Source organism: Salvelinus namaycush, chromosome 26, assembly GCF_016432855.1.
Source record: "Salvelinus namaycush isolate Seneca chromosome 26, SaNama_1.0, whole genome shotgun sequence".
Lineage (NCBI taxonomy): Eukaryota > Metazoa > Chordata > Actinopteri > Salmoniformes > Salmonidae > Salvelinus > Salvelinus namaycush.
Window position 1 is genome coordinate 6,305,227 of NC_052332.1, and position 12,685 is coordinate 6,317,911.

Below are 12,685 nucleotides of genomic sequence, written 5' to 3' on the forward strand. Positions count from 1 at the left end.
CTGCCCTTTCCCACCTGGACAAAAGGAACACCTATGTGGGAATGCTATTCATTGACTACAGCTCAGCGTTCAACACCATAGTGCCCTCAAAGCTCATCACTAAGCTAAGTTCCCTGGGACTACACACCTCCCTCTGCAACTGGATCCTGGACTTCCTGACGGGCCGCCCCCAGGTGGTAAGGGTAGGTAACAACACGCTGATCCTCAACACGGGGGTCCCTCAGGGGTGCGTGCTCAGTCCCCTCCTGTACTCCCTGATCACTCATGACTGCACGGCATGGCACGACTCCAACACCATCATTAAGTTTGCCGATGATACAACAGTGGTAGGTCTGATCACCGACAATGATGAAACAGCCTGTAGGGAGGAGGTCAGAGACCTGACTATGTGGTGCAAGGACAACAACCTCTCCCTCAACGTGATCAAGACAAAGGAGATGATTGTGGACTACAGGAAAAGGAGGACCGAGCACGCCCCCATTCTCATCGACGGGGCTGTAGTGGAGCAGGTTGAGAGCTTCAAGTTCCTTGGCCTCCACGTCACCAACAAACTAACATGGTCCAAGTACACCAAGACAGTCGTGAAGAGGGGACGACAAAACCTATTCCCCCTCAGGAGACTGAAAAGATTTGGCATGGGTCCTCAGATCCTCAAAAGGTTTTACAGCTGCACCATCGAGAGCATCCTGACGGGTTGCATCACTACCTGGTATGGCAACTGCTCGGCCTCCGACTGCAAGGCACTACAGAGGGTAGTGAGTATGGCACAGTACATCACTGGGGCCAAGCTTCCTGCCATCCAGGACCTCTATACCAGGCGGTGTCAGAGGAAGGCCATAAAAATTGTCAAAGACTCCAGCCACCCTAGTCATAGACTGTTCTCTCTGTTACTGCACGGCAAGCGGTACCAGAGCGCCAAGTCTTGGTCCAAGAGGCTTCTAAACGGCTTCTACCACCAAGCCATAAGACTCCTGAACAGCTAATCAAATGGCTACCCAGACTTTTGCATTGCCCCCCCCCCCCCTACGCTGCTGCTACTCTCTGTTATTATCAGAGAGTAGCAGCTACTCTCTGTTATTACCACTTTAATAACTCTACCTACATGTACATAATTACCTCAATTACCTCAACACCGATACCCCCTGTATATAGCCCTGCTTTTGTTATTTACTGCTGCTCTTGTAAGTAAGCATTTCACTGTAAGGTCTACACCTGTTGTATTTGGTGCATGTGACGAATAAAATGTTATTTGAAATGTTTTAGTTGAAATCCCCAAAGAATGTATGTTGTAGTCTATGTCCTTGGGCACTGCTAGTTTTATGTTGATGGTGATAATTGGATAATTATTTACTTGATTCTGGGCAGCTTTCAGGAAAGTACAGAAATGCATTCTTGCGAATAAGTCTGTGGCCATATCTCTTTCATGCTCACAGATCTGGTGGTGTAGCTGCACTGTATCAAGATATTTCAGATTACTAGCAACCAAGAGGTTATGAGTTCAAATGCCGTTTAAGGCTGAGTCACAGTACAAAAATAAACAAGATTTTTTACACTAATTGAAATCAGAATACAGCAGCATACTGTCATTTTATAGACATAACACCAAGTTTTTTTGATATATTTTCTATATTTTCACTGCAACTTTAGGTTGCAGTATGAACTTCAGGTTTGTGAACTTCATAGTTCAAATCCCAAGTGAGGTTGAGTCCCAAGTAATCAGCATACAGCATCATACTGTCCTTTAACATTAACACCTGAATTTAGCTGTAAAAACACACTAACCTGTCGTAGATTAACCATATTTTCACCTCAACTAGACAAAACCCTCCAGGGAACCATGACACAACGTTCTAAGAACGTCCTTGGAGACGTCCCTGAAACAAACTGGGAACTAGACAAAACCTGCAGGGGACCAAGACTGTTTAAATTGAATTAATGTCAATTATAACTTTCAAAGTAAAATATTCTAAATTACATTTAACACCTGGGTTTTCACATGTGCTCAACTGTTGTCAGATGTGCAGTGTCATGGTATCACATGTTGACATTTTGCATCCCCATGTTGTCACATTTCTTTCACATGAGATTGTGTTTTCACATGTGCTCACATGTTGTCACGTGTAGTTCATGTTGTCACATGTTGAACTTATGCATCCCTATGTTGTCACATTTATTTGACATTCATTTCACATTAAATCATTAAGATCACACAGGATCACGTCTTCACATGTGAAATTCATGTGGTTTTTCCATAAGGGGAGTGTGTGTGTGAGCATGTGTGTGTGTACATACAGTATGTCTCTGTGTGTGTGTGTGTGTGTGTGTGTGTGTGTGTGTGTGTGTGTGTGTGTGTGTGTGTGTGTGTGTGTGTGTGTGTGTGTGTGTGTGTGTGTGTGTGTGTGTGTGTGTGTGTGTGTGTGTGTGTGTGTGTGTGTGTGTGTGTGTGTGTGTGCGTGTGTGGTCTCAAATGGAGAAACAAAAGCAAGACACTCATCAGTAGAGTTGGCGTGTGCACAGCAACGCAGATTTCCAAGCAAGTAAGAAGAGAGATGAGGGGGAACAGAGGCTTTCACCCATCCAGGTCCCATACACAGCACAGGGACATACAGACACCCTGGTGTGGACCACATGCTTACAGTAAGTGAAGCATTCTTGTGATTAATGGATGCTACAAGTTTGAAGTTTGACGCTAGCCTATATCTCCCCTGCCTGTGGTTGAGATACAGTGTGTGTGTGTGTGCGTGTGCATGCTTGTAGCAGAGATACAGTATGGGGAGTGAAGCTGCATGCCACAGGTCAGGGGTCAGTCCTAGTTAGCGGAGAAGAGTGAGTCTCTCTCTTTGAGACAGTTAACAATCCTGGGGGACAGAGCATAAAAACAGTCAAACTCTTCGCCAGCTGTTGGATGTCCTGCTTAACTCTGCTAATTACAAACTCAGTGGGCTTCCGCTCTCCCCAAACTCCCCCTGCACACACACACTTACGCACATGCGCAGATACACAGGCACATATATGCATGCATGCATGCACACGTACACATACACACACACACACTCCACCCCACACACACGCCACACTCCACCCTCCTTTCCCCACACACACACCCTGTCGTGTCCCGTCCCGGTCACGTCCGACCCCTACCTCCGCTCCATCTGCTAGCGAGCTGTTTAATTAGGAGCAGCTCTTTTAATTGATGAAAGAGAGCGAAGGCTTGAAAACTTCAAACCACCGTCTGACTCCACACCACAGCGCGCCTGTGCTCCACTCAACCCCACATAAAACTGCCTCAGAAATGGGCCTCCTCCCTGCTTCATTTACATTAGGTAACGGTGGCTACGCTAACTACCTCGTCATGTCAGACCCCATTCATTAATCACGAGTCTTGTTTCAAGCGAGAGCTCATCGGTAAATAAAGGCTTTTCCTGCAGCTATGTTTTTTCTTGTTTTCTTAACAGTTTTCTATCGGTGGTTGTTTTTCTTTGTAGATTGAGGTCTTTGCTCGGGGCTGTTATTTGTACTAGCTTGCCTGACAGGCTGGCAGGAGCACTGACCTTCTTACTGACAGGTATTTTCATTGGGGGTTTGGTAGGGTGGGGTCAGTTCTTTGCTGTGGAGGGAGAACAGCAAGGAATATTGATTGTTTTGATCCAGCTACAACATTGCCCATCATTTGTTTGTGCCGTTGTCGTGTCTGTGGAGAGACAACACTGCACGTTCTCCCCTACTCACTCAAGTTGTTCAGATGGAGCATCTGACCTGCTTTCCCCTCTTTACTTTTAAGAATTCCCTCCCGAACACAATGCCTGTAGGTAGGGCTCTGGTCAAAAGTAGTGCACTATGTAGGGAATAGGGTGCTATTTTGGACGCAACCTAGGCCTGCCTGTCAATGGAGTGGCAGATTGAAACAAGTCAATATTTGCGCTGGAGTGTGCCATAATGGAGGAGATCGCTGCAGTTTTACGGGCTCATAAACAATTGTGCTATTTTGTGTGTTTTTTCCCATAATTGTGTACTTAATGTTTCTGCCACTGTCTCTTATGACCGAAAATAGCTTCTGGATATCAGAACAGCGATTACTGGAACTGGACGAATATTTTTTCTTTAACGAGTCGGCCTATAGGGAGGAGGTCAGAGGCCTGGCCGTATGGTGTCAGGACAACAACCTCTCCCTCAACATGATCAAGACAAACAAGATCATCATGGACTACATGAAAAGGAGGGTGAGCACACCCCAATTCACATCGACGGGGCTGTAGTGGAGCAACTTGAAAGCTTCAAGTTCCTTGGTGTCCACATCACCAACAAACTATCATGGTCCAAACACACCAAGACAGTTGTGAAGAGGGCATGACAACGCCTATTCCCCCTCAGGCGATTGAAAAGAATCCAGCCACCGTAGTCACAGACTGTTCTCTCTGCTACCGCACGGCAAGCGGTACCGGAGCGCCAAGTCTAGGTCCAAAAGGCTTCAAAACAGTTTCTACCCTAAGCCATAAGAATGCTGAACAGCTAATCAAATGGCTACCTGGACTATTTGAATTGACCCCCCCCCCCCCCCCCCCCCAATTTTTACGCTGCTGCTACTCGCTGTTATTATCTATGCATAGACACCTTACCCTTACATGTACATATTGCCTCAATTACCTCAACTAACCTGTACCCCTGCGCATTGACTCTGTACCGGTACCCCTTGTGTATAGCCTTGTTACTGTTAATTTATTTAGTACTTTCTTAACTCTTCTTTTTCTTAAAACTGCATTGTTGGTTAAGGGCTTGTAAGTAAGCATTTCACAGTAAGGTCTGTGAATACCTGTTGTATTCGGTGCATGTGACAAACAAAAACGTATTTTATTTGAATATTGACATCCTGTGCTGGTTCCTCATTCTAATCACCTCTGTGTGTTTGAAAAGGGCAGCTAATAACAGTGGAGGCAAGATCACGGCCTATATCCGAAATGGCACCCTATTCCGTATATAGTGCACTACTTCTGACCAGAGCCAATAGGCACTGTTCAACTGCCAGGCAACAGATTCATTGGCACATTCCTAGTTGTAATTAGAAGGCTGGTGTAATATATTGTTTTGATTCCACCCCCTATTAGCTCACTTCAATTGGGGAATGATGTTTACTGTTTAACGGACTTCACCAAGACGCTGCTGCTTCAAAGTGAAAAGGATAAAGAACCCACCGAGCTAATTCAGCAACCCCTCCTCCTCCTCCTCCTCTCTCACCCTCTCTTTATCCCAACATCAACCCTAACCACACCCCAGCGAAAAACCCTGAGAACAGCAGAAATTGCCGGGTCAGACGAATGCCTTTGCTTTGAGTGAGAGCCTGATTAAAAGAGAGATGTTATGAGGCTGCCTGCTGCACCGCCCGCCCACAGTGATTTAGACCTGTACCACACTGTTATTACACCTGCATCCCAAATGGCACCCTATCCCCTATGGGACCTGGTCAAAAGTAGTGCACTACATAGGGAATGGGGTGCCATTTGGGACACCACCTACATCCACCTTATGAAGCGGTCCCTGTGATGTTTCATCTCTATCCATGAGATAAGCCTCTAAGAGTTGAGGTAAGCTAAGTGGCCCTAAAAGCAATACTTAAGACGTTAGTAATTACGCTCTAACCACCCTAAACACATTTTATCTTACATGAAAGAGTCTGATAGAAAAATCCTTATCGTATATTCAACGAGGCCATGCATTGGGGGGGGGGGGGTTGGGATTTACAAGCACAAAGTATGAGGGAAGGAAGGTTTTTAAATCTGCTGCTGTCAGAGGAATGCGAGTGGGCAACGAGTTGCTAGGCTGCTACACAAAGGTATGGAGCCTCAGCCCCAGCGCTTCGCAGAGAGAGAGCAGCAGTCAGTTTTCTTATCAGTATGGGATAGGGAGTTTCATTCCCTCGCAAGGATAAAGCCTTGTAAAATCATTAGCCTCTAGGCGTGAACCTGGAAGATTTGCTGCACGGCGAGGTAGGTAGTTGTTGGACAAAGCAGAGCTTTTTTGAGCTCCTCCATATAACGCCCTAATAAAACATATTGCTTCTGATGACACTGCTATGAACAGCCATTTTCACAGGCTTTTACGAAGTTGACAGCACAAACCTAATCTAGAGTAATGTAAACGTGTACAACTATCCAAAGACATTGTCAGAAATATCTTATTTATGGAATTTGGCAATGTACTACATGCATATACTGTGATTGGGCAAAGTCAGACCATTCTGACCCTAGGCTACTTCCCCCAAAAAAGCCTCCAGAATCTGTTGTAATATTGTCTTATTAGTCAGACAAGACTTGACACCCTCCCCATACGCCAAAAATGTTGTCCCTTTTGTTATCACTCACATCTGAAAGATAGCATTGAGCATCACATCGTGACCCAAATTGTTTGTTGTGTCACGTCCAGTCAGCATCTGTAAACCCGCTGAGAGGTGTCTGGAATGAGACAGGGACGGATTAGGGAGTATCCTGGTGCTTTATCCCACAGATGAGGTGTGTCAACTCTGACACTAGCAGCTGACTGAGACACCGGGCTCTGTTTCCCCTGTCCTTCTCCTGACACTCACCCGCGCTATGTCCCAAACGGCACCCTATTCCCTATACAGTGCTGTGTGGGCCCTGGTCAAAAGTAGCGCACTATAAAGGGAATAGGGTGCCATTTGGGATGCACCCCCCAGTCACCGGTCTCTTCACATAAGCAACGACCCCAAGAGCATGTGTTTTGTTTTACTAAAGAGTTCTAGGTTTAAGCTTCATTAAAAGGTATTGTAAAAGTCTTTGTAGATTCAATCCGGAAGAGGAGAGAGGATAGAGGCAGAGCGGACAGGCGAGGGTGGGTCGTTGTTTGTTGATCCCCAGCGTTCTATTAGTTGCACTGCGTAACTAACTACTGTCATCGTTCTAATGGAAAATCACTTCAGATGATGTTCAAGTAGGACATCAGGCACCGATTGCATTTGGAAGGCGGCCCAATCAGATCTCTCCCTGAATAGCACACATAGAGCAAAAAAAATGACAAAGACAGGAGGACAAGATGAGGAAGAAGGGAGTTAAAGGAGAATGATGTGCAGAGAGCGAGAGAGAAGAGAGCAAGAAGATATGGAGAGAGAGAGAGAGAGAGAGAGAGAGAGAGAGAGAGAGAGAGAGAGAGAGAGAGAGACCGAATGTGGAAGCGAGAGAAGATCAATTGTAATTCGTTCTGACTGGTTCATTATATCCATTTCCAATCACTCTGCAAAGGGACAAAAGAACCATCTCCTCTCTCCCACTCTATGGGAAGATGGGGACCTTTCAGATACGAACAGAGCACTTATACTCATATTCTTCTCTCCAGATTGTCTCTTGTGTTGGAGTAATCAACAATCTTTCAGCAAGGGAAGTGCAATCTATGTGCAATCAGATTCTGAATCTCATTTATAACAGTGAAAGATAATCTTCATTTTCGCTCTACCCAGTACTATGCAACACACAAAAAAGACACAGAACCTGACCTGCGTTTAAGATACTCTTGTGTGGTCCAGACCTACAGTAGACCCCTGAGCCCCTCGCCTCCTTTACTGCTGCAGTCCAGCGTCTGTTACTGAGCTACTTTCTCTGCCCGAACACTTTTTTTTAGATTTCACTTGTTTTTGAGAAACTCCAACAATTCACTTCCTCATCCTCACTGTGCAGTACAGGGGCTCTGGGGGGAAAAAAGAGAAAAAATTCTCCAACAACACCCCAAAGGGCCTATGTCCTTTTAAAAATGGAAACACCCTTAGTATAGTGATGCAGATCTTTAGATTTTATACACGTGAAAACTTTATCCGCAACCGCATTGTGTCATTACGAACTTTATTCCCCAATTCCGCTGTTTCATTATCCGTGTAGCCTACTGCTAAAATTGACAGAGATGTATCGCTCGAGTCGCAACATAATGGAATATAACATTGCGGATAAAGTTCAGCTTTTCCATTTCTAAAAGGAGTCCAGTGTCTGGACATTTACATTTAAAAAAAAGATTTGGTTGTGAAAAAGATTCTCCTTTCAAACCGGTACATCTAACCACATACTGTGTGAGAGGTCTATGTTTCCTCTCATTAATAATTCAACTGTATCCTATTGACCATTTCCCAACTCCCTCACAGATCAGCAACCCTGTCGCACAATTGGAAATTAAATGGGACCCTAGATTCGACATGAAAATGGCCCCAACATTTGAAGAGAATGTTTTACTTTGTCACTTACAGCCCCTCCAGAGGTATACACAGTCTTTTGCAGTCTGACTTTTACAGATTTCTGTCTGCCTGAAGCTCCCTGGTCTCTGTGCAGATCTATCTGTCTTTCATTTGAGATGTAACATAACCTGGCCTAAGAGCCATACAAAACATACAGTACTTTAGATATTTCTGAGCACCTCCAAGACATATCCCACTGGGCAAAAACAGTTTGAATCAATGTTGTTTCCATGTCATTTCATCCAGAAAAATCTATGTGATGACGTTGAATAAACATGAAAAACTGATTGGATTTGCAAAAAGTCATCAACTAAAAAGGCATTTTTTTTCACCCAACTTTTAACTAAATCCAATGAAATCGTGACATTTTTTGTTGTTTTCACATTGAATTCACGTTATTTGACAACTCAACCATGTAACGGTTTTCTTCCATTGGTGAAGGAGAGGACCAAAATGCAGCGCGGCTAGTGTTCAACATATTTAATAAACAAAGAGACAAATACGTGAACACTATACAAAATACAAAATAACAAATGTGAAAACCGAGACAGACCTATCTGGTGCAGAACACAAACACAGAGACAGGAAACAACCACCCACAATCCCCAACACAAAACAAGCCACCTATATATGATTCTCAATCAGGGACAACGATTGACAGCTGCCTCTGATTGAGAACCATATTAGGCTGAACACAGAAACAGACAAACTAGACACACAACATAGAATGCCCACCCAGCTCACGTCCTGACCAACACTAAAACAAGCAACATACATAAGAACTATGGTCAGGACGTGACAAATCAAATGTAAATCAAAACTAGACGTTAAACTGACATCTGCACCCAGTGGGATAATACCTACAAATGGTCTAGTTACTTTAGAGAGAAACAAAAGTAGATTGGTCGGGTGTAATCCGCCACCGCCTAGCAATCCAAAATGTGCATGTTCGAGTCGTGTCGGGGACAACTGAGGCCTTTTAGCTAACCTGTAGTCTAAACTTAACCCATTTCACTAATACTAAATGGAGTGTCACAGATTTACGTACAGGTTAATACAAATTTCCCTAATACATCTCTCTCTCTTTTCAACTCTACTTTCACAGAGGAAAGGTGTGTGTGTGTGTGTGTGTGTGTGTGTGTGTGTGTGTGTGTGTGTGTGCGTGCGTGCGTGCGTGCGTGCGTGCGTGCGTGCGTGCGTGCGTGCGTGCGTGCGTGCGTGCGTGCGTGCGTGTGTGTGTATGCTGGTGGGCGTGTGTGTGTGTGTGAACTGTAAAGGCTGAATCAGAGAGCTGCTATACGTGTTGCCAGGCGATAGTGTGTAAGTGGGTACCTGGGTAGGCAATCATTCTGTCCCTGTTATAGCTTAGATGCAGTCTTCCTTAGTCTGAATATATTTCATTGCTCTCTCTCTCACTCTCTCTTCCTCCCTCCATCCATCCATTCATCCATCCATCTGCAACACACACCAGAGGTTTGAAGTGAACTTGGTGAGGACAAACTTCCTACTGTAGTAATCACTGGAGGTCAAGTCATCGTTGGTATGTTATGTTTAGGGAAATAGGAGCCATTTACTGCTAGAAATGATATTCAACTTCCTGTCTTGATTAATAAGGGAATATTAACTCACAGAGGGGCACTAGAGGGGCCTCCCAGTCCCACACACACAGACCCACACATCAACTCATGTGCTAGTCAGTGTATCCTTATTATGCAGTATTGCCGCTGGGAGAGAAGAAGCGTACTTACTTAGTCCTCGTCATCCTGGATGGGACATAAGGCCGCAACAATCTTGAGTCGGTCTTTGGCAACAGCTTGTGCCCTGTCCCATGAGGAGGAAAGGAAAGAGGGAGGAAAATTCATATCCTCTCACGCATTCACTGCAAAAATGGCTGTGCATCACAAACTGTTGTTTGAAGCTGAATGTCCAACCTATAAACTTTGATGCTTCTTTCAGTCGCTTTCCTGTGAAAGGCTGTGCATGTGTTGTGTTTGTCTACATTTAGGGTCAGGACTGGAGCCAGTTAAACAGTTTTTTCTCAACCTGCCATCATCGATTAGGAGTTGTTTCAAACAATGAATGTAAACAGAAACACCAAGTGGAGCGGAGAGGAAAGGAGAGCATAGAAGCTGGACTCCACAGTGCTTGAGAAATGCAGTGATAGGCTGAGTCTCAAATAGAACCCTAACCCCATAGGGCTCTGCTCAAATGTAGTGCACTAAATAGGGAATAGTGGCATTTGGTAGCTGGGCTGTGCTGTGTGCTCTCTGCTCTGCAGTATGCAAACTAATGGGATGCTAAACGTGTTAGAGAGAGACGTCATACACATGGAGTCGACAGTTGCTAAGCAGTTCTGCACTGTATTCTCCGCATTCTCTGTATTCTCTGTCTCATGTGGAAAGATTGAGTGGAGGGAGTGGGAAGTGAGAGATGAGGGAGGGAGAAAGCGGAGAGAAAGAGATAATAAGAAAGCGATATAGAGGCTTTAAAAAAAAAAATCATGATCTCCTTCTATCTCAGCCTCCATTGTTTTCATCAGATAAAGGTTACTGTTGCCTAGCTGACTCGTCAGAAAAAAGGGAAAGTGTCTGGGTTGTGTTTAGTTTCCTTGTTCCTCCCCTTTCCCTATCCACCCTCTCTCTCCCTCTCCGTCACTGTGACCAGCTGCGATCACAGAGGAGCAGCGGTGCCGAGACCTGCTTCTTTAACCTCATCAATCCAGCCCCGGCACTGCAGGGAGCCCAGCTCAGAGAGAGAGAGAGCAGAGAAGAGCAGAGCGGAAAGCCAGAGGCATAGATAGGATGATTTCAGTCTCTCCTCCAACAGAACAAAAGGCTGTTTGGATGGATAATACACTGGGCTTTAATACCACGGGACAATTAAAGTGAACTACATTCCCTGTAACGCTGCCTAAATGTATGAAAATGTGGTAATGAGCTCGCTAGGCCTTCACGACCCAACGCTATGGTGCTCCTGATGGAATGAGTGTGTTGTATTTTTCCTCACACCATTTCCTCATGCCAAAATATTTGCAGCAGGTTCATGGGGGAAGTTTGCCTCAGGAATGATAGATAGCCTATATGCAAAACCTTCATATTTTTTTTTATCCTTTATTTTACCAGGTAAGTTGACTGAGAACACATTCTCATTTGCAGCAACGACCTGGGGAATAGTTACAGGGGACAGGAGGGGGATGAATGAGCCAATTGTAAACTGGGGATTATTAGGTGACCGTGATGGTTTTGAGGGCCAGATTGGGAATTTAGCCAGGACACCAGGGTTAACACCCCTACTCTTACAATAAGTGCCATGGGATCTTTAATGACCTCAGAGAGTCAGGACACCCGTTTAACGTCCCATCCGAAAGACGGCACCCGACACAGGGCAGTGTCCCCAATCACTGCCCTGGGGCATTGGGATATTTGTTTTTCAGACCAGAGGAAAGACTGCCTCCTACTGGCCCTCCAACACCACTTCCAGCAGCATCTGGTCTCCCATCCAGGGACTGACCAGGACTAACCCTGCTTAGCTTCAGAAGCAAGCCAGCAGTGGTATGCAGGGTGGTATGCTGCTGGTGCTTTGAGTGTGTAGCCTAGGAAAGATGTTGGATTTTGGTTTAAGCAAAAACCGTAGTGTTAAAACCAATCTTAAAGAGGCTATTGTGTGTGTGCACCAAATAGTTACACAGTACATATACCAAACATTAGGAACACTAATATTGAGTTGCACCCCATTTTACCCCCAAAACAGCCTCAATTTGTCGGGGCATGGGCTCTAGAAGGTGTCGAAAGCGTTCCACAGGGATGCTGGCCCATGTTGACTCCAATGCTTCCCACAGTTGTGTCAAGTTGGCTGGATGTGCTTTGGGTGGTGGACCATTCTTGATACACACGGGAAACTGTTGAGCGTGAAAAACCCAGCAGCGTTGCAATTGTTGACACAAACCGGTGCACCTGCCAACAACTACCATACCGCGTTCAAAGGCACTTAAATCTGTTGTCTTGCCCATTCACCCTCTGAATGGCCCACGTACACAATGTCTCAATGTCTCAAGGCTTAAAATCTTTCTTTAACCTGTATCCTCCCCTTCATCTACACTGATTGAAGTGGATTTAAAATGTGATATCAATAAGGAATCATAGCTTTCACCTGGATTAAATGTGTCAGTATGCCATGGAAAGAGCAGGTGTTTGTAATATTTTGTATAAAAGCTCAACTGCAAATAAAGACAGGCAAGGCAAGTGATTACAGTCAAGAGGAAAAACTCTTATGTTTATTTTGCTATGAATTTCACACTGTGAAAAAAATCTGTCACATGTACAAAACAATGTTGTAAAAAAATTGAAATAAAATGTTACTTTGACATGAAAAAGAAATGAAAACAAATGCACATTGATGACAGTGCTTTTAAAGATGCATCCTGTCTGAATTTTACATCATTTTGGTGAATGCCTACAG